Source organism: Salvelinus alpinus, chromosome 14 (assembly GCF_045679555.1).
Source record: "Salvelinus alpinus chromosome 14, SLU_Salpinus.1, whole genome shotgun sequence".
NCBI lineage: Eukaryota > Metazoa > Chordata > Actinopteri > Salmoniformes > Salmonidae > Salvelinus > Salvelinus alpinus.
In genome coordinates this window covers 38,578,044-38,599,669 of record NC_092099.1, presented here as the reverse complement: position 1 = coordinate 38,599,669, position 21,626 = coordinate 38,578,044, and the positions used below count along the sequence as shown (strand labels likewise).

Sequence of the window (21,626 nt, the reverse complement as noted above, 5' to 3'; positions counted from 1 at the left end):
TAATGTTCTTGAAACGTGTCCTTTTCATAGCACCCTGCAAATTGGCCAGTGTTAACTAGTCTTGATTTTTCAGTGGAACATTTATAGATTTGATTCTAGAGTTAAATTAACACTCAGCGGTGTAAAATAACCCCAGTTTTGGTGTTAATAACCAGTGTTGAACCAAAACCACATGTATCGTTATCATATTTCCACGCATGCTCTATTGCATCTTGATTTTTACAATTGTTTATTTCAATATCTTTGTTTTTGCATGTACATTGATTGGTTAATTAATGGTATGCTACTCAAATATGATTTTGTTTATTTAACTAGGCAAGTCAGTTAAGAACAAATTATTATTTACAATGACAGCCTATACCGGCCAAACCCGGACAACGCTGGGCCAATTGTGTGGCGCCCTATTGGACTCCCAATCACGGCCGGTTGTGATACAGCCTGCATTCAAACCAGGGTGTCTGTAGTGACTCCTCAAGCACTGAGATGCAGTGCCTTAGACCGCTGCGCCACTCGGGAGCCCAAATGGCGTAAATATTTTGAAACTATTCCAATCTGTTATTATTGCACCAGTTACTGAAATTGTTGTTCCTGTTTAGATGTTTAAGGTAGCCTCATATCTAACTCTTCCCAACTCTGGCAGTCATTCTGAATGCAGATTGCAGCTGAATTAAAATTCCAAATGTTGGATATCCATATTCCAATAGGAATTATACTATAACTTTGCAAGTCAACATAATGAGACTTGCAGACCTGATATGGCTTGTAAACGATGAGTTTCAGGCCCCTGTATTAGGGTTAAACTGAAATATCTATTGTTTTGTCTTAAATAATGTAATTTTTATGACAACATAATTACTTAAGAATTCACTTGGTGAAAATTAATGCATGCACCAACCATGTCTCTGTCACTGGCAAACACAGTCATGGGTGGTACTGGTAACTCTAAAATTCATTCGAAAGGAACCCTGAGGAATATGCAAATAAGGCTTAAAACCCTACAGCAGGGATATTCGGTCCTGGAAGCCCGAAACATTTCTGGTTCTTCAGAGACCCTAAAATGGTTCCCCGATTGCATCATTCTCTATAACCTTAATTGGGTCTAACTTGCACCTTTATTTTTAAGAGTGTACAGTGCCTTCGGGAAAGGATTCAGACCCCTTGAATTTTTCCACATTTTGTTATGTTACAGCCTCATTCTAAAATGGATTATATCGTTTTTAGACATTTTTGCTAATTTATATATTTTTTTAAAATTAAATATTACATTTACGTAAGTATTCAGACCCTTTACTCAGTACTTTGTTGAAGCACCTTTTGCAGTGATTACAGCATCGAGTCGTCTTGGGGATGACGCTACAAGCTTGGCACACCTGTATTTGGGGAGTTTCTCGTGATCTTCTCTGCAGATCCTCTCAAGCTCTGTCAGGTTGGATGGGGAGCGTTGCTTCATAGCTATTTTCAGGTCTCTCCAAAGATGTTCGATCATATTCATTTTCGGGCTCTGGCTGGGTCACTCAAGGACATTCAGAGACTTGTCCCGATGCCACTCCTGCGTTGTCTTGGCTCTGTGCTTAGGGTCGTTGTCCTCTACGGACAATTCCTTTGACCTCATGGCTTGGTTTTTGCTCTGACATGCACTGTCAACTATGGGAGCTGATATAGACAGCTGTGCCCCTTTCCAAATCATGTCTAATCAATTTAATTTACCACAGGTGGACTCCAATCAAGTTGTAGAAACATCTCAAGGATGATCAATAGAAACAGGATGCACCTGAGCTCAATTTCGAGACTCAAAGCAAAGGGTTCTGGATACTTATATAAATAAGGTATTTCTGTTGTTTATGTTTTATAAATTTGCAAACATTTCTAAAAACCTGTTTTCACTTTGTCAATTTTGGGTATTGTGTGTAGATTGCTGAGGATTTTCTTTTATTTAGTCCATTGTAGAATACGGCTGTAAGGTAACAAAATGTGGAAAAAGTCAAGGGATTTGAATACTATAGGGCTCTGGTCAAAAGTAGTGCGCTGTATTGGGAATATTGTGCCATTTGGGACATATTGTTGTTAGATACAGAACTTCATATCCCAGTGGCCCAACTCCAATAGGTTCCAGTCCATTTGGGAAAATCTGGTGGATGGAGGGCTAACTCCTGGTGTGCTGCTGACTGCATGATTGTATGTGTTGTAATGGGGTGGTTTGGCTGGGTGGTTGTCTGAACCCCCATGCACTTTATGAGGTGGTGCTTTAACCCAGTAGAAGGAAACAAAATCTCCTGTAAGACCAGAGGCCACAGGGGACTTTGTTTCAATGTATTTAACATTGATTACCGGATCGATATTTAGACGTAGAGTCACCTCATCAAGTTTACCAGGTCTATGTGTTACGATTCAGAAATAAATATAACACCCATAGTCAAAATGACTTTGATTAATTGCTTGAATCCTTTTTTAATCTGAGTGTTAGTTTGTTTTCAAACGAATTATTTGACTGTGTAAGTCAGCATTGTTTATATTTGGGCCCAGTAATTATGTTATGATCTACTGTAAGGTATCAAAACAGAGTCAGCTTTTCTTTATTACTAAAAGTGAGCCATTCATATCACTTCTGTTGAAACATTCTTCTTGTTCTGTAAAAGCCATGCAGCTGTGTGGCCTCTAGAATACAGCAATGCATAACATAGGCAGTTCCACATAACAAAACAAAACTGAGGCATTTATGCCCTTCTGTGTTCCCCAAAACAAACAATGTCGACAAATATATCGCCTTACCCCCCGCGGAAAAAAACTAACGCCAGAGTGTGGCGTGCTGTGGAGGGAAGCAGTCCAGTGTTTCCATTGGCCCCATGCAGAGGAAATAGGACCATGGGACACGGTGAGGGATTGTGGGTAAGAGAGGAAGCAGAAAGTGATGCTGAAGAGAGTATGACTATTGTTCAACTCTGCTAAAAGCTACAATCCTACTCCGAATAATCAGCTTTTATTTTGTTGCAGCAGGCTGTTGTAGAACTCATAAAGGGATGAACATAGAGCCAGGTGGTGATGGGGTTTAGGCCCTTGGTTACAAGCGCTTGCTAGTACAAACCACTACTTCCTTACCTGAACATATAACTGAGGCTGGTTGCTGCTCGTTTACAAAATGGCCCCATGTGGCTCTGTGCACATACCAGGTCCTCCAGAATCTTAAGGCATCACAATTAACGAGGGTTAATTGACATGCTAATTGGGAACACAGGGTGCCAAGCAGCAAGGGAGCAGGGAGGAGGGCAAGGTGCTGTGTATTTTTGGGTTTTTAAGCATATTATTATTTTAAAACACATTAATAATATGACGTCCCTCGGGCAGAAGAGGAGGACGAAAACGTCACCTTAAAGAGGAGGAGAGGGGGAGAGGAGTAAAGGAAAATCTAGCTAGAAGCTTCTTTCCTTTCTGTCTGGCTGTCTAGTGGTCTGGGTGGTGTGGCTGGCTGTCTAGTGGTCTGGGTGGTGTGGCTGGCTGTCTAGTGGTCTGGGTGGTGTGGCTGGCTGGCAGTCTCCTGGGTGATTGAAAGTGATGCTTGTGCTTTGCCACCTTTTTAAAATAGCAAGAGATGAATGGTCACATCCCAAACTACCAGAACAGCTTTAGCAGTAAATAGAGTCCATCTTCTAAACCGCCCCCATGCTGCTGATGAATCGAGACCCAGCTATAAGATTAATAACTGGAATTCTTCCCCAAGATTGTCTTTTTTCTGTGTCTATTTTTTCTTCTGTGTATTGAATCTGACATATGTGAATATGTGTTTCTCGCACACAAATGCAAGCTTGCAGCACATGCATTTCATTTCCACATGATGGTTCACAGATAGGTAACACTTAGCCCTCTTCCTTTCTATTCCCCTTCAGTCAGTTGTGTGCGTATGAGATGAGGTAGTCCAGTAATCCACCTGAGAAGGCCTTCACCATTCCCTGACCCTGATGTCACTGTCACCTTGTAACCACTACAACTCTGCCACATTATTTTTCCTGTCCATCCACAAGAGCAGCTTGGTTGAGTCACTACCATAACATGTTATAAGCCTCATAGCAAGACATTATGAAGGCTCATACATGCTTATAACAATAATGAAGAATTATACCTGCATGCTTTACACAATTGCCTATGAATGAATCTATAGACAGCCCTCCTTCCAGCACAAAGTCCTCTTACCCCTCCAGCCTACCAGTCCCCTGCCTGGCTAATAGTGGCTCCCTGCCTTGTGTATCTAGTGTTAAATGGAGTGAAATTAAGTGCATTACTTTTGACCAAAGACCTATGGACACTGTTCAAAAGTAGTGCTCTATAAAAGGAATAGGCCACCATTTGGTATGCAGCCCATAGTGTTAATTATACCAATATCATTTACAAATGGAAAATGTAAATATTCCCATTATGTTTCACATCATTAGCTTGACGATTAGAGACTGGGAGAGGCGGGTGGGCAGGCAGAGGTGGAGAGGTGGGGTCAGACAAGAAATAGGATGTAGTAGATGTTGTGTTGCCATGGTGCCGTGTTGTAAGTACTGTAGAAGACCACTGTCTGAGTCCCCTTTTAATGCCATCTCTCTTTCTCTCTCTATCACTCTTTCCCCCGGACTCTCTCTCTGTTCTTATATTGCCATCTCTCTCTCTCCCTCGCTCTGTCCTTATATTGCCAACTCTCTCTCTCCCTCTCCCTCTCTCTCTCTCTCTCTTTCTCCCTCCCCTGCCTTTTTTAGCCTTCAGACTGAAGTAGTCTGCTACAGGCTCTTCTAAAAAGGGACCATGCTCTAGTTATAGCCATTTGATGCCTGTAATCTAAAGTGATCACTTAGCCTACGGCGTCTAGGTAACACTGTCATTATGATATAAACCAGATGGAAATATACCAGTTAGATCGTTATAGGATCAAGTTACATGTTTTGGTCAGTACAGTGTCAGTACCAGTGTCATGATAAAGATAATGTAGTCATGTTGCGGTTTCTGTAGTCACTACAGAGGAGGTTGGTGCGAGTAATTTAAGTTCTACAGCTGGAGTTGTTTGTAGTCTACAGGACCAAGTTTCCACTTACCAAATGCATCTTTTGGTGTTTGAAGCTATAGAAATCCTCTGTATTATAACACCCAGTGGCACATAATGCATTTATGGCCCTATGTCAAACACTAGGCAACTCAAATTAAAACATAACTACATAGACATTAAAACTCCATTTGAAAAGTAGTTAAGTGAATTGTAGTGTTTTATATATAGGAGGAGACTGGGCTGATTGGGTTGGGCAAATTTAGACAACTTCATAAGTGGCCCTTAGAGTAGCAGTCAGCCCCCTAGAGTTATCCTGACCCTGTGCGCTCCAGGGGACAAAGGTCAAATAGGGGTTAATGAGCCTGGAGAACACGGAGGAGCAGAGGAGACATTTAAAGTAGTCTGTCCCCAGCCAGTTGACTGAACTCATGATAGGAGGAGCTGTCTGCATTAATGACAGCAGACTCATGCCACTCTGCATCCAAATAGGGACATGATAAGAGTGAGACTGATGGTCAGAGACTTTGACCTAAACTTTATTTCTGACTCACCCTCCACCTCTTATTTTGTGGGTCATCCTCTTTCTCTGCCTGTCCATCCTCTACCTATCTGCAGCCTCTGTCCTGCTACAGCCTGTCCATCCTCTACCTATCCTATAGCCTCTGTCCTGCAACAGCCTGTCCATCCTCTACCTATCCTACAGCCCCTGTCCTGCTACAGCCTGTCCATCCTCTACCTATCCTACAGCCCCTGTCATGCTACAGCCTGTCCATCCTCTACCTATCCTACAGCCCCTGTCCTGCTACAGCCTGTCCATCCTCTACCTATCCTACAGCCCCTGTCCTGCTACAGCCTGTCCATCCTCTACCTATCCTACAGCCCCTGTCCTGCTACAGCTTGTCCATCCTCTACCTATCCTACAGCCCCTGTCCTGCTACAGCCTGTCCGTCCTCTACCTATCCTACAGCCCCTGTCCTGCTACAGCCTGTCCATCCTCTACCTATCTGCAGCCCCTGTCTTGCTACAGCCTGTCCATCCTATACCTATCCTACAGCCCCTGTCCTGTTACAGCCTGTCTATCCTCTACCTATCCTACAGCCCCTGTCCTGCTACAGCCTGTCCATCCTCTACCTATCTGCAGCCTCTGTCCTGCTACAGCCTGTCCAAACTCTACCTATCCTACAGCCTCTGTCCTGCTACAGCCATGGTTCGGGAAGGACTCTTACTCTCTGTTCCTGTCTCTCTTCTTTCTCTCTCTCTTTATGTTCCTTTCTCTCTCTTCAACACCCCTCTACCATCCTCTCTACCTTTTTTCCTCCCTCCCTTCCTCCCTCCCTCCCCTACAGTATATCTCCCCTCTTCTTCTCTTCACTTTTGACAGGCTGGTTATTTGTCCCCCAGGCGTGGTTGGTTGGTGATTGTTGGTTGCCTGCCGGTTTATCATATTCCCTACATAATGCACTACTTTTGTTGTAGGATGCCGTTTGGGACGCAGATCAGATTACATCCCCCTGATCCTCAGCACCCTTCATTATTAATGAATACTGATGAAGTGTTGGGGAGCTCATGTCTTTGAGGCCCGCCTAGATTGGGTTGACAATTGCAATTAGCAAGCTCTCAAGTTCATTTCCATCACTTTAATTTGACATGAATAAGGCCAGAGAGAGAGAGAGAGACCACCCTGCGCAATGAAAGAGGGGAAGAAAGAGGGTGGGAGGGGGTCTGAAGGCAATTGAGGAGTCCTGTGTAAGTTTTTCTCTTGGATCTCTGTCTGTTACCTGACACTGATGGTGGTCAGGACAGACACAGTTGGAGGACTAGGCAGAGGGAAGCCTGATGCCACTATCCACTAGCTTTAGATTGATTTTCCCTGTTCCATCCAGGAAAACATTACAGCAGGCAGAGGGTGGTAGTAGGAGGTAGATGGGAGTTTGTGTGTGTTTGTGTGTGCGTGTATGTGTTTGGCCAGGGTGTGAGGTAATTGACAAGTAATGTGACAGGAGATAACTTACTCTTTGCCATGGCGACAGTCGCTGAAACACCTACTCCCTCTGAATGATTTTTTTTGGAGAACGATGGTAGGTGTGTGTCTGTGCGCATGTGCTTCTGTGTATTTGTGTGTGTGTGCGTGCATGCGTGTGTGTGTGTGTGGGTATGCGTGTGCTCTTTAATGAGTTCATGCATTCGTGTGCCCTACCGCTTGTGTGTGTGCACGTGCACGTGTGTGTATATGTGTGTATAATCTTGCACAGTACACAGTGTGATATCAAGTTTTAAACTATCTTCCATGCTGACTGACGGATACATTTTCTCTCTGTGGCCCTGCTGGTCTTGAGGGGTCCTGCCACTGGGACAGATAGATAGATAGATAGATAGATAGATAGATAGATAGATAGATAGATAGATAGATAGATAGATAGATAGATAGATAGATAGATAGATATACTATACTATACTATACTATACTATACTATACTATACTATACTAAAACTCTTTAACATCGTCCTTAGCTCTGGCATCTTCTCCAATATTTGGAACCAAGGACTGATCACCCCAATCCACAAAAGTGGAGACAAATTTGACCCCAATAACTACCGTGGAATATGCGTCAACAGCAACCTTGGGAAAATCCTCTGCATTATCATTAACAGCAGACTCGTACATTTCCTCAATGAAAACAATGTACTGAGCAAATGTCAAATTGGCTTTTTACCAAATTACCGTACAACAGACCATGTATTCACCCTACACACCCTAATTGACAACCAAACAAACCAAAACAAAGGCAAAGTCTTCTCATGCTTTGTTGATTTCAAAAAAGCCTTCGACTCAATTTGGCATGAGGGTCTGCTGTACAAATTGATGGAAAGTGGTGTTGGGGGTAAAACATACGACATTATAAAGTCCATGTACACAAACAACAAGTGTGCGGTTAAAATGGGCAAAAAACACACACATTTCTTCACACAGGGTCGTGGGGTGAGACAGGGATGCAGCTTAAGCCCCACCCTCTTCAACATATATATCAACGAATTGGCGCGGGCACTAGAACAGTCTGCAGCACCCGGCCTCACCCTACTAGAATCCAAAGTCAAATGTCTACTGTTTGCTGATGATCTGGTGCTTCTGTCACCAACCAAGGAGGGCCTACAGCAGCACCTAGATCTTCTGCACAGATTCTGCCAGACCTGGGCCCTGACAGTAAATCTCAGTAAGACCAAAATAATGGTGTTCCAAAAAAGGTCCAGTCGCCAGGACCACAAATTCCATCTAGACACTGTTGCCCTAGAGCACACAAAAAACTATACATACCTCGGCCTAAACATCAGCGCCACAGGTAACTTCCACAAAGCTGTGAACGATCTGAGAGACAAGGCAAGAAGGGCATTCTATGCCATCAAAAGGAACATACATTTCAACATACCAATTAGGATCTGGCTAAAAATACTTGAATCAGTCATAGAGCCCATCGCCCTTTATGGTTGTGAGGTCTGGGGTCCGCTCACCAACCAAGACTTCACAAAATGGGACAAACACCAAATTGAGACTCTGCATGCAGAATTCTGCAAAAATATCCTCCGTGTACAACGTAGAACACCAAATAATGCATGCAGAGCAGAATTAGGCCGATACCCACTAATTATCAAAATCCAGAAAAGAGCCGTTAAATTCTACAACCACCTAAAAGGAAGCGATTCCCAAACCTTCCATAACAAAGCCATCACCTACAGAGAGATGAACCTGGAGAAGAGTCCCCTAAGCAAGCTGGTCCTAGGGCTCTGTTCACAAACACAAACACACCCCACAGAGCCCCAGGACAACAGCACAATTAGACCCAACCAAATCATGAGAAAACAAAAAGATAATTACTTGACACATTGGAAAGAATTAACAAAAAAACTGAGCAAACTAGAATGCTATTTGGCCCTAAACAGAGAGTACACAGTGGCAGAATACCTGACCACTGTGACTGACCCAAACTTAAGGAAAGCTTTGACTATGTACAGACTCAGTGAGCATAGCCTTGCTATTGAGAAAGGCCGCCGTAGGCAGACATGGCTCTCAAGAGAAGACAGGCTATGTGCTCACTGCTCACAAAATGAGGTGGAAACTGAGCTGCACTTCCTAACCTCCTGCCAAATGTATGACCATATTAGAGACACATATTTCCCTCAGATCACACAGACCCACAAAGAATTCGAAAACAAATCCAATTTTGATAAACTCCCATATCTACTGGGTGAAATTCCACAGTGTGCCATCACAGCAGCAAGATTTGTGACCTGTTGCCACAAGAAAAGGGCAACCAGTGAAGAACAAACACCATTGTAAATACAACCCATATTTATGCTTATTTATTTTCCCTTGTGTACTTTAACCATTTGTACATTGTTACAACACTGTATATATACAATATGACATTTGTGATGTCTTTATTGTTTTGAAACTTCTGTATGTGTAATGTTTACTGTAAATTTTTATTGTTCATTTAACTTTTGTATATTATCTACCTCACTTGCTTTGGCAATGTTAACACATGTTTCCCATGCCAATAAAGCCCATTGAATTGAATTGATAGATAGATAGATAGATAGATAGATAGATAGATAGATAGATAGATAGATAGATAGATAGATAGATAGATAGATAGATAGATAGATAGATAGATAGATAGATAGATAGATATTCGGAAAGGATTCAGACCCTTTCACTTTTTCAACATTTTGTTACGTTATAGCCTTATTCTAAAATTTATTTTTTTAAATGACAAAGCGAAAACAGGTTTTTAGACATTTTTGCAAATGTATAAAACATTAAAAACATAAATACCTTATTTACATAAGTATTCAGCCCCTTTGCTATGAGACTCGAAATTGAGATCAGGTGCATCCTGTTTCCATTGATCATCCTTGAGATGTTTCTACAACTGGATTGGAGTCAACATGTGGTAAATTCAAATAATTGGACAAAGCACACACCTGTGTATATAATGTCCCACAGTTGAAAGTGCAGAGCGCTCAGGTTCACCTTCCAAGAACCCTGTGTCGCAGCCGGCCTCGACCGGGAGACCCATGAGTCGGCGCACAATTGGCCCAGCATCGTCTGAGTTAGGGAAGGGTTTGGCCGGCCGGGAAGTCCTTGGCCCATCGCGCTCTAGTGACTCCTTGTGGTGGGCCGGGCGCATGCACGCTAACTTCGGTCGCCAGCTGTACGTGTTTCCTCTGACACATTGGTACAGCTAGCTTCCGGGTTAAACATGCAGTGTGTCAAGAAGCAGTGGTCGTGTTTCGGAGGACGCATGGCTCTCGACCTTTGCCTCTCCTCTTGTCCATACGGGAGTTGCAGCAATGGGACAAGACTGTAACTACAAATTGTATATCACGAAAAGTTGAGTCAGTATCACATCAACATTTTAAGTAATACATTTATACCCTAAATGAAATATTACACTTACATAAGTGTTCAGACCCTATACTCAGTACTTTGTTGAAGCACCTTGTCACGATCGTCGTAAGAAGCGGACCAAAGCGCAGCGTGGTTACAATACATTCTTCTATCTTTAATGAAGAACACTTAAACAAACTTACAAAACAAAACGAATAAGAAGAACGTGACCGCTATATAAACAATGTGCTAACATGCAACATAACATAGACAATAACCCACACCCACAATACAAAACAGGCTACCTAAATATGGTTCCCAATCAGAGACAACGCAAAACACCTGTCTCTGATTGAGAACCATATCAGGCCAAACACATAGAAATATACAGTGGTGGAGTGGTTTCAGTCTGCAGAGATGGTTGTCCTTCTGGAAGTTTCTCCCATCTCCACAGAGGAACTCTGTCAGAGTGACCATCGGGTTCTTGGTCACCTCCCTGACCAAGGCCCTTCTCCCCCGATTGCTCAGTTTGGCCGGGCGGCAAGCTGTAGGAAGAGTATTGATGGTTCCAAACTTCTTCCATTTATTAAGAATGATGGAGGCCACTGTGCTCTTGGGGACCTTCTATGTTGCATACATTTTTGGTACCCTTCCTCATATTTGTGCCTTACACAATCCTGTCTCGGAACTCTATGGACAATTCCGTCGACCTCATGGTTTGGTTTTTGCTCTGACATGCACCGTCAACTGTGGGACCTTTGCCTTTCCAAATCATGTCCAATCAATTGAATTCACCACAGCTGGACTCCAATCAAGTTGTAGAAACATCTCAAGTATGATCAATGGAAAAAGGATGCACCTGAGCTCCATTTCGAGTCTCAAAGCGAAGGGTCTGAATACTTATGTAAATTAGGTAGTTATGTTTTTTTATGTTTTATAAATTTGCAAAAATGTCTAAAAACCTGTTTTCTCTTTGTCATTTTTTAAAATACATTTTAGAATAAGGCTGTACTGTAACAAAATGCGGTTAAAGACAAGGGATCAGAATACTTTCTGAAGGCACTGTATGTAAAAACAGACTTCGTTTAATTGCTGTTTTGAGGTGAAGAAAACATTACTTTGAGAAGCTCCACAAGTCGTTAGTGGTGGTGGGTTAAGACAATCAGAAATACTCTCAGATCCCCAAATGGGCACATTTTTATGCCTACATTTGCACGCAGGCCAGGTAGCCTACAGGCTTACTTCTGAGTGCTCTCCTTACTCAACATTAACAGGACCGCCCCAAACAAAAGACAATGACTAAATTGACAAAACTCATGAATGGAATGAAATAAACCAAAACGTGTTCCTCATAAATGTAGCATAGGTTGTGCACTCTGCAAACTGTGTATCACGACTTCCGCCGAAGTCCGTCCCTCTCCTTGTTCGGGCGGTGTTCGGTGGTCGACGTCACGACCTTATAGCCATCACTGATCCATTTTTCATTTTCCATTGGTTTTTGTCTTGTCTTCCTTCACACCTGGTTCCAATTCCATCAATTACATGTGTATTTAACCGTCTGTTTCCCCTTATGTCCTTGTCAGAGATTGTTTGTTGTATGTATTGGTGCTAGTTATGTTCTGGTGTGCGACTGGTTTTGAACCCACGTTCATTATTTTGTATATGTTGGTTTTCGGAGTTATTAAACGACTCCGTTTATACCAAGTTCGTTCTCCTGCGCCTGACTTCCCTGCCACCAGCACGCATCCTTTACACAATGTGACCACTCCCACAATGAGAACGGGAAGACTGGATTCATAATATTGAATGCATTAAAATAAATTACTGTAGCCTAACCAAAGAAACAAACATTGTAGATTAGAAATAATAGGAATTAACAGCACATGTACTACTGGTGATCTATGTAATGGGGAATTGATACACACTAACAATCAAGCTCAAACAATCCACACAATGAAGTTATGAAACAATGAATGTGCACAAATTGGCGGTAGAGAGCGCATTCTGGAGAGAAAAGTGCATTGTGCATCTGGGCGCATGGTCAATCCGCCGTCTCCATTGGCCATGCTGCATTTACTGTGATATGGCCTCAGCAGAAGTCAGGACATTCATACGTATTGCGCTTCGCGGAGCAGTGCAGAGCTGTTGTGAAGGAAGAGAGTTTGTGTACAGGATCTACCAGCCCCAAATACCGTCAACCAATCACGTCAATGCGGAGCTATACAGAGCCCTCCACATTATTAAAACATTTGGGAGGCACATGGTGATGCTGTATGGAGCTCGATCTGGAGGCAGCCTAATGACCAAACAATCAACCAGTTGACTAACTGGGGTCGGCCCTAATTTGTATATCTCATATATAGGGAATAGGGTGCCATTTGAGAGGCAGCCTAGTTGTCATAAAGATGCATGGCCCTGTAGTCCAGGCCTGGTTGGGACACAGCAACATCTGATGATGTTACACACCTTTGATTGACATTTTCTTTAAAGGAAAATGGTGCATGGCTAGGTCGGTTAATTCCCCACCAACTTGTGTACAAAGACAGGGGTCTGGAGTGTCTTAGCATAGCAACAACACTGCCTGGACATGACGTCTATTTCTCTGTCTCTCACTCTGTCAATGTGAATCAAATCAAATTTTATTTTATTTGTCACATGCGCCAAATACAAGAGGTGTAGACCTTACAGTGAAATGATTATTTATCTCTCTCTCTCTGACTTTCTCTCTCTTCCTCTCTGTCTGTTGTTTTATGACGTCAGAGGGTAAGAGGGAAGAGATTGTTGAACTCCGATATAGTAGAGGTAGGAGGAAACTTCAGTTCAGTCAATGTAGTGCTGGTGCCCACTCCTAACCCTCTGCTCCCTAAGTACACAATTTTCTCATTGTGACTCTCCAATACTGTCCCAGCCCAGTTTCATCCCACTGCCCTCAGAACAGGCAGGAATGCTGCGACATTGAGTTCTCTACATCATATCACTGCCCTCAAAACAGGCAAGAATGCTGGGACATTGCGTTCAGACCAGACAGGAATGCTGGAACATTGCATTCAGACCAGACAGGAATGCTGGAACATTGCGTTCAGACCAGACAGGAATGCTGGGACATTGCGTTTAGACCAGACATGAATGCTGGAACATTGCGTTCAGACCAGACAGGAATGCTGGGACATTGAGTTCAGACCAGACAGGAATGCTGGAACATTGCGTTCAGACCAGACAGGAATGCTGGAACATTGCGTTCAGACCAGACAGGAATGCTGGGACATTGCGTTCAGACCAGACAGGAATGCTGGAACATTGCGTTTAGACCAGACAGGAATGCTGGGACATTGCGTTTAGACCAGACAGGAATGCTGGAACATTGCATTCAGACCAGACAGGAATGCTGGAACATTGCGTTTAGACCAGACAGGAATGCTGGGACATTGCGTTTAGACCAGACAGGAATGCTGGAACATTGCGTTCAGACCAGACAGGAATGCTGGGACATTGTGTTCAGACCAGACAGGAATGCTGGGACATTGCGTTTAGACCAGACAGGAATGTAGGAACATTGCGTTCAGACCAGACATGAATGATGGGACACTGCGTTCAGACCAGACAGGAATGCTGGGACACTGCATTCAGACCAGGCATATGATCACATGCATAGAAATAATATAAGTCAACATAACAGGATTTTGTGTTTATATGCTGTACAGTGTTTGTGTGTACTTTAGGAGTCCAGCACAGACAAACATAAAGTCATTTTCTACTCCAAACATTATGCTTGACAGGTCATTGCCCAGTGACACAAGAGAGAGAAAGAGTGAGACATGCACATCCATAGAACAGCGATCAGGAGAGAGAAAGAAGTAGTACAGGGGAAGGAAGCAAATTGAAATACATTTCTACAAAGCCTGACTGCCTCAGCCAGAGTAGCCAAGATAGGTGTCCGAGCTAGCCTGGCTACAATAGGCTGAATGGCCCGGCCATGTCCTTCACTAGCTTAGCTATGCTGTGATAGCAAGACTCTGTGAAAACAGGCTCGGAATATCCTCCTCGTTATTATGTTCGTTCGTTCATGTTTTCAGTCAGGGAAGAGGAGGAGGAGGAGGAGATTTCAGTCAGGGAAGAGAAGGAGGAGGAGGAGATTTCAGTCAGGGCAGAGGAGGAGGAGGAGATTTCAGTCAGGGAAGAGGAGGAGGAGGAGATTTCAGTCAGGGAAGAGAGGAGGAGGAGGAGTAGGAGGAGATTTCAGTCAGGGAAGAGGAGGAGTAGGAGGAGATTTCAGTCAGGGAAGAGGAGGAGTAGGAGGAGATTTCAGTCAGGGAAGAGGAGGAGGAGGAGGAGGAGATTTCAGTCAGGGAAGAGAAGGAGGAGGAGGAGTAGGAGGAGATTTCAGTCAGGGAAGAAGAGGAGGAGGAGGAGTAGGAGGAGATTTCAGTCAGGGAAGAGGAGGAGGAGGAGGAGGAGGAGATTTCAGTCAGGGAAGAGAAGGAGGAGGAGGAGTAGGAGGAGATTTCAGTCAGGGAAGAGGAGAGGAGGAGTAGATTTCAGTCAGGGAAGAGGAGGAGGAGGAGGAGGAGTAGGAGGAGATTTCGGGCAGGGAAGAGGAGGAGGAGGAGGAGTAGAAGGAGATTTCAGTCAGGGAAGAGGAGGAGGAGGAGGAGGAGTAGGAGTAGGAGGAGATTTCAGTCAGGGAAGAGGAGGAGGAGGAGATTTCAGTCAGGGAAGAGGAGGAGGAGTAGGAGGAGATTTCGGGCAGGGAAGAGGAGGAGGAGGAGGAGGAGTAGGAGGAGATTTCAGTCAGGGAAGAGGAGGTGGAGGAGGAGATTTCAGTCAGGGAAGAGGAGGAGGAGGAGGAGATTTCAGTCAGGGAAGAGGAGGAGGAGGAGGAGGAGGAGGAGATTTCAGTCAGGGAAGAGGAGGAGGAGATTTCAGTCAGGGAAGAGGAGGAGGAGGAGGAGGAGTAGGAGGAGATTTCAGTCAGGGAAGAGGAGGAGGAGGAGGAGTAGGAGGAGATTTCAGTCAGGGAAGAGGAGGAGGAGGAGGAGGAGATTTCAGTCAGGGAAGAGGAGGAGGAGTAGGAGGAGTAGGAGGAGATTTCGGGCAGGGAAGAGGAGGAGGAGGAGGAGGAGTAGGAGGAGATTTCAGTCAGGGAGGAGGAGGAGGAGGAGGAGATTTCAGTCAGGGAAGAGGAGGAGGAGGAGTAGGAGGAGATTTCAGTCAGGGAAGAGGAGGTGGAGGAGGAGATTTCAGTCAGGGAAGAGGAGGAGGAGGAGGAGATTTCAGTCAGGGAAGAGGAGGAGGATGAGGAGGAGGAGGAGATTTCAGTCAGGGAAGCGGAGGAGGAGATTTCAGTCAGGGAAGAGAAGGAGGAGGAGGAGTAGGAGGAGATTTCAGTCAGGGAAGAGGAGGAGGAGGAGGAGGATATTTCAGTCAGGGAAGAGAAGGAGGAGAAGGAGTAGGAGGAGATTTCAGTCAGGGAAGAGGAGGAGGAGGAGGAGTAGGAGGAGATTTCAGTCAGGGAAGAGGAGGAGGAGGAGGAGGAGGAGGATATTTCAGTCAGTGAAGAGAAGGAGGAGGAGGAGTAGGAGGAGATTTCAGTCAGGGAAGAGGAGGAGGAGGAGGAGTAGGAGGAGATTTCAGTCAGGGAAGAGGAGGAGGAGGAGGAGTAGGAGGAGATTTCAGTCAGGGAAGAGGAGGAGGAGGAGGAGATTTCAGTCAGGGAAGAGGAGGAGGAGGAGGAGTAGGATGAGATTTCGGGCAGGGAAGAGGAGGAGGAGGAGGAGTAGGAGGAGATTTCTGTCAGGGAAGAGGAGGAGGAGGAGGAGATTTCAGTCAAGGAAGAGAAGGAGGAGGAGGAGTAGGAGGAGATTTCAGTCAGGGAAGAGGATGAGGAGTAGGAGGAGATTTCAGTCAGGGAAGAGGAGGAGGAGGAGGAGGAGATTTCAGTCAGGGAAGAGAAGGAGGAGGAGGAGTAGGAGGAGATTTCAGTCAGGGAAGAGGAGGAGGAGGAGGAGGAGATTTCAGTCAGGGAAGAGAAGGAGGAGGAGGAGTAGGAGGAGATTTCAGTCAGGGAAGAGGAGGAGGAGGAGGAGATTTCAGTCAGGGAAGAGGAGGAGGAGGAGGAGATTTCAGTCAGGGAAGAGGAGGAGGAGGAGGAGTAGGATGAGATTTCAGTCAGGGAAGAGGAGGAGGAGGAGGATGAGGATATTTCAGTCAGGGAAGAGGAGGAGGATATTTCAGTCAGGGAAGAGGAGGAGGAGGAGGAGGAGTAGGAGGAGATTTCAGTCAGGGAAGAGGAGGAGGAGGAGGAGTAGGAGGAGATTTCAGTCAGGGAAGAGGAGGAGGAGGAGGAGGAGTAGGAGGAGATTTCAGTCAGGGAAGAGGAGGAGGAGGAGGAGATTTCAGTCAGGGAAGAGGAGGAGGAGGAGGAGGAGATTTCAGTCAGGGAAGAGGAGGAGGAGGAGGAGTAGGAGGAGATTTCAATCAGGGAAGAAGAGGAGGAGGAGATGCTAGAGATGTGGTAAGACAGAAAAGACCTTGAGCTACAGTCTTTTATGTGTGACTGGAGGAGTCTCGCCTGTCTTTGGCTGTTCTCTCGTGTCTGTGTTCTAGGGCTGTATTCAAAGAGTGTAGGATTGTACACCCTATCCAAAGTGTCTATATTATTGTATTCATTATGATCTAAAACAGATCCTAGATGAGCAATGAGGATGTCTCATTAAAGACAATGTCAGTCGCTCTCTCTCTCCAGCATGACATATCATTGGCATACTCTCTGTAAGGGAGTGCAGTCAATGTGCATACAACTATGATCAGTGCAAACTATGTTTCATCTGAAAGGCTAGAAGAGATAATGTCCTGAGAATAGCTGTGAAGGACAAAGCAGATAAACATTGGAAATGAGGAATAATTATATGGTGGGGAGGATGTAACAGCTGGGACATGGTGCATCATTTGATGGGGAATGCTTGTGCACTACAACACTCAAGATCGCCTGCTCGGGCAGGCTGGCTGCAGTCGCCGCCGGTGACGGAGGATCCATCTTGTTTTGTCGTGTGTGTCTGCGTTTGAGTGTGTTTGCGTGCGTCTGACTGTATGTGTGTGTATTCAGTAGACTGTAGCCACTGACAATCCTCTGTTTTTATTGCTGTGTCTTCCTCGAGGGCTCGTGATTGGTCGCTGGGATTATGATTGGTTGGATCCAGTTCTTCAGTATGACCTTGTTTTAAACAGTCAACAGGGGAGGGAGGCTTGTGTCTTGTTGTGGAGCAAGGTTCAGTCCCAAATGGCACCCTATTCCCTATATAGTCAGCTACTTTTGCCCAGAGCCCATAGGGCCCTGGTCAAAAGAAGTGCACTAAATAGGGAATACAGTGTCATTTGGGATGCAGTCTCAGTGGAAAAGAGAGAGAATATATGAAACCATCAACTATCTTCATTGCATCAAATTCATATATTCTTATTTCTCCACTCCATTGGTCTGTATGCATGGCAGTCTCAAAATTACTCTATTTCCTATATAATGCACAACCTCTGACCAGGGCCCGTGTATGATATAGGGAATATGGTGCCATTTCAGGCACACACAGCCCATGACTTCCCTCACCATCGACTCCTATTCTCATCTCAACACAGATGTTGTTGCATTTCAAGGTGAAAACAACAGCTTGCATTGAGGCTCCATATTCCATTCGTCATAACAACAGGGACGTACATTCATTTTATTATCGTATCATCCTTCTGGGAATGCTTTGCTCTCTCTTTAGCTTACCACGCCAGCAGAATCCTTTGTGTTGTTTTCTTCCTCTGTGTTTAATACACACACGCACGCGCGTGCACGCACACACACACACACACATCTCTATTTTCCCCACTCTGCACACTAACTAGTCATTGTTTGAATAAAAAGTCATTAGGATTACATAGCCATTTAGCTAAGTGACATTGGGTGTAATTGTACCATCCATCACATCCTGTGTAATAACACACTCGGAGGAGCTAAATGTTGATTAGCCCTCTGCCAATTTCACTTGTGGTCGGAAATAATGACTGGGGAGAAGGAGAAATGGGGGGAGTGTAGAGGGGATGCGGGAGCGAGGGGATGTTAAGGTCAGAGGCGTTGACCTATGCAGGCCAAATTAACTTCAGTAAAGCAACAAACTAATATCATTGTTGTTGCAAGCTAAACTCATAGCTACCGCCGGGGGCCGGGCAGTGAACCCCCCCCTCCCGGCACCCGGGTCTTTAATCTAACCTCCCTCCCCTTCCTTTTCCTCTCTTTTTTCAGTGCTTTGCTTCCCACCTCTTTCAACTTTCAGTTGTCTTTATAATTATGTGGCTTTTCTAGATTTGATTTATCTTTCCTCTAACTTCCCCCTCTCAATGTTTTCCCTCTGACGGTTAATATGGCTGGTTGTGAGGAGAGCAGTCCTCTGCATCCCAAATTTCACCCTATTCCCTATAGAGTGCACTACTTTTGACCAGCACCCTATCTACTTTTCATCATGTCCCTATAGGGTGCAGTATATAGGGAATAGGGTGCCATTTGGGACAAAAGCAAGCAGAAATCGGTCTTGTTCTGTTCAGTAGCCCTAGCCCAGCCCCTATCCCAGCCTCTAGCCCAGCCCCTATCCCAGCCTCTATCCCAGCCTTCAGCCCAGCCCCCAGCCCCCAGTCCAGCCCATCCCACAGCCCCGCCCCCAGCCCCCAGTCCAGCCCATCCCACAGCCCCGCCCCCAGCCCCCAGTCCAGCCCATCCCACAGCCCCGCCCCGCCCCCAGTCCAGCCCATCCCACAGCCCCGCCCCCAGCATTGAGGTATTAAAAGCAACCCCTAAACTCAAACTCTCGATTTAGAGGGTGAGTGAACCCTACACATTGCAATGACCTCTCTGCCCCATGTAGTGATGCGCATTCCGACTCTTTTCAGTGAGCCGGCTCGTTCAGTCTCAGCTCATCAAAAAGAGCCGTCTCTTTTGGCTCCCAAACGGCTCTTTAAAAAAAATAGGTTTTGTATTTTTTCAAGTCTAACAGTTTGCGATAGTTTGACTATGATTGGTGTTAAAACAATTCTAATTAAATTATTAAATGAAATCATACTCTACCTTAACCACAATGTATTTAAAAATGCCTTGGTTTGTTATGAAAAGGATGCTATTAAACATTTGCATTTAAAGTATAACTTTTTAATGTATATAAACAAAGTGCACATACATCTAACCATTCAAAACTAATACAATCTGAACAGCATAATAGAATATCGCACCATATCAAAGAAAAATAAATATCAATTTGCAAAACTGCAGCATCCCACAAATTGAAATAAATGTAAAAAATAAGGATGCTATTACACATGTGCATTTAAAATATAACTGTTATAATGTATATAAACAAAGTGCATATAAATGTAACAATTCAAAACGAATACAATCTGAACAACATAATAATAGAATATTGCACCATATCAAAGAAAAATAAATAACAATGTGCAAAACTGCAGCATCCCACTTAAAACATTAAACTGGTCCCTCTTTTCGCTACCCTATTTATTGCCATGTTATAACCAGCAGCACACAGCAATGCTGACCATATTTTGCTTTTATGAGAGATTTGCATTCAGAAATGCAAGCTGACTCACTTTCTGAGGGGCTGATGCGGTTTCTTCTCTCAGTAATTATTTGTCCCGTTTTCGAGAAGACCCTCTCATAGGGAACGGATGTGGCCACTATGCAGTTTCCCTGTCATGACTTTTGTAAGACGTGGGTAGACAGAGGCCTTGTTCTTCCACCAGCTCAGAGTGTCTGCAGGTCTTTGGAGGAGGGGCTCCCAGTTGCTCTCTCATCAAACAGCATCCAAACAGCAGACGTTTGTGGCACTACTGCTGGTGCTTCTGCTCCATCTGATCACTCTTCTTCCTGTTGCCCTGGTACCTGAGCCAGCTGACTGCTGGGGATGTCCCTCCCTGCTACTGAAGTCATTATTTGAAGAGCCTCATCAATCGCTCTTGCATCACTGAAGGCTAACTTCTTAAACCTGGGGTCAAGTACAGCGGTTTCTGATAGCACGTGATTCTATTCCATTCTGTGGAACTTTCTCTCCATTGATGAACATAGGGTGTCCATCAACTTTGTCACATGTCCTGGGGTTACATTTGCTTGTCTCTGGCGGCTGGCAGTGATTTGCTGCAGACCCTTACACAGGAGTATCATTTTTGAGGCTGTCACATAGCTGAAAAGAGAGAACAGTAACTTATTAGTTCAGGTTCATATTTGGTCTACTGATACTACATTCTCATCTACTGCTCAAATACATATATAATACTGGATTAAATAATAATGTAGTAATAACTGCTTACAATACCTCTCTTCACTGATCTCCACAGTGACCTGCTCAAAGGGTTCCAGGACTCTGCACACCTCCTCCACCACCTCCCATTCCTCTTGGGTCAGAGCATCAACAGGTGCATTGACAATGGCCAGTGTAGAGACGATGGCATCCTTTGACTCAACCGCTTCAACATATAAAATGTTGAACTCCACCTTGTAGTGCAGTCTTGTTTAGGCCTCAGCTCAGGAATCCCCATCTGGCGTTGTGTAAACTTTAGTTTTTAAGCACCTACTGTGTTCCTGTGGAAGTATTCCACAGCTGCTTTCACTTTGTCCACAGTGGCCTTCATCACCTTCAGAGCATCTCTTACAATCAGATTGATTGTGTGGGCAAGACATGGACGATGGGTAAAAAAAATTATTCTTATGGCGTGGGTTATGTTAGCTGCTTGTCGCTAACACAACAGACCACTTTTCCATCTACTTGCCATTCTCTGGCTACTCTCAACAGTTCCTCTGCCAAGTTCTCTGAGGTGTGTCTGTTGCTGAACTCAAAGCAGTCCAGAAGACAGCTAGACATTGAAAAATCTTCAATGAAGTGACATGTAACTGACATGTAAGAAGTGGTTACCCTTGATGTCCAGCAGTCAGTGGTAAGGCAAACTGCTGCAGCTTTTTTTTCTGAGGTGTGTCTGTTGCTGAACTCAAAGCAGTCCAGATGACAGCTAGACATTGAAAAATCTTCAATGAAGTGACATGTAACTGACATGTAAGAAGTGGTTACCCTTGATGTCCAGCAGTCAGTGGTAAGGCAAACTGCTGCAGCTTTTTGGACTCTTTCCCGCACTGAAGCCTGTGTGCTCTCGTACAGCTGTGGAATAAGTGATTTTTAAAGAGTTTTCCTGCTT

The 21,626-nt window shown here is 44.6% G+C and overlaps 1 protein-coding gene across 1 annotated transcript in view; it reads left to right on the top strand.

The window, feature by feature from the left end:
* The window catches only part of LOC139538902 (receptor tyrosine-protein kinase erbB-4-like), a 591,021-nt gene that overhangs the window by 262,535 nt on the left and 306,860 nt on the right, over positions 1–21,626 (top strand). The gene's annotated exons all lie outside the window — the stretch shown is intronic.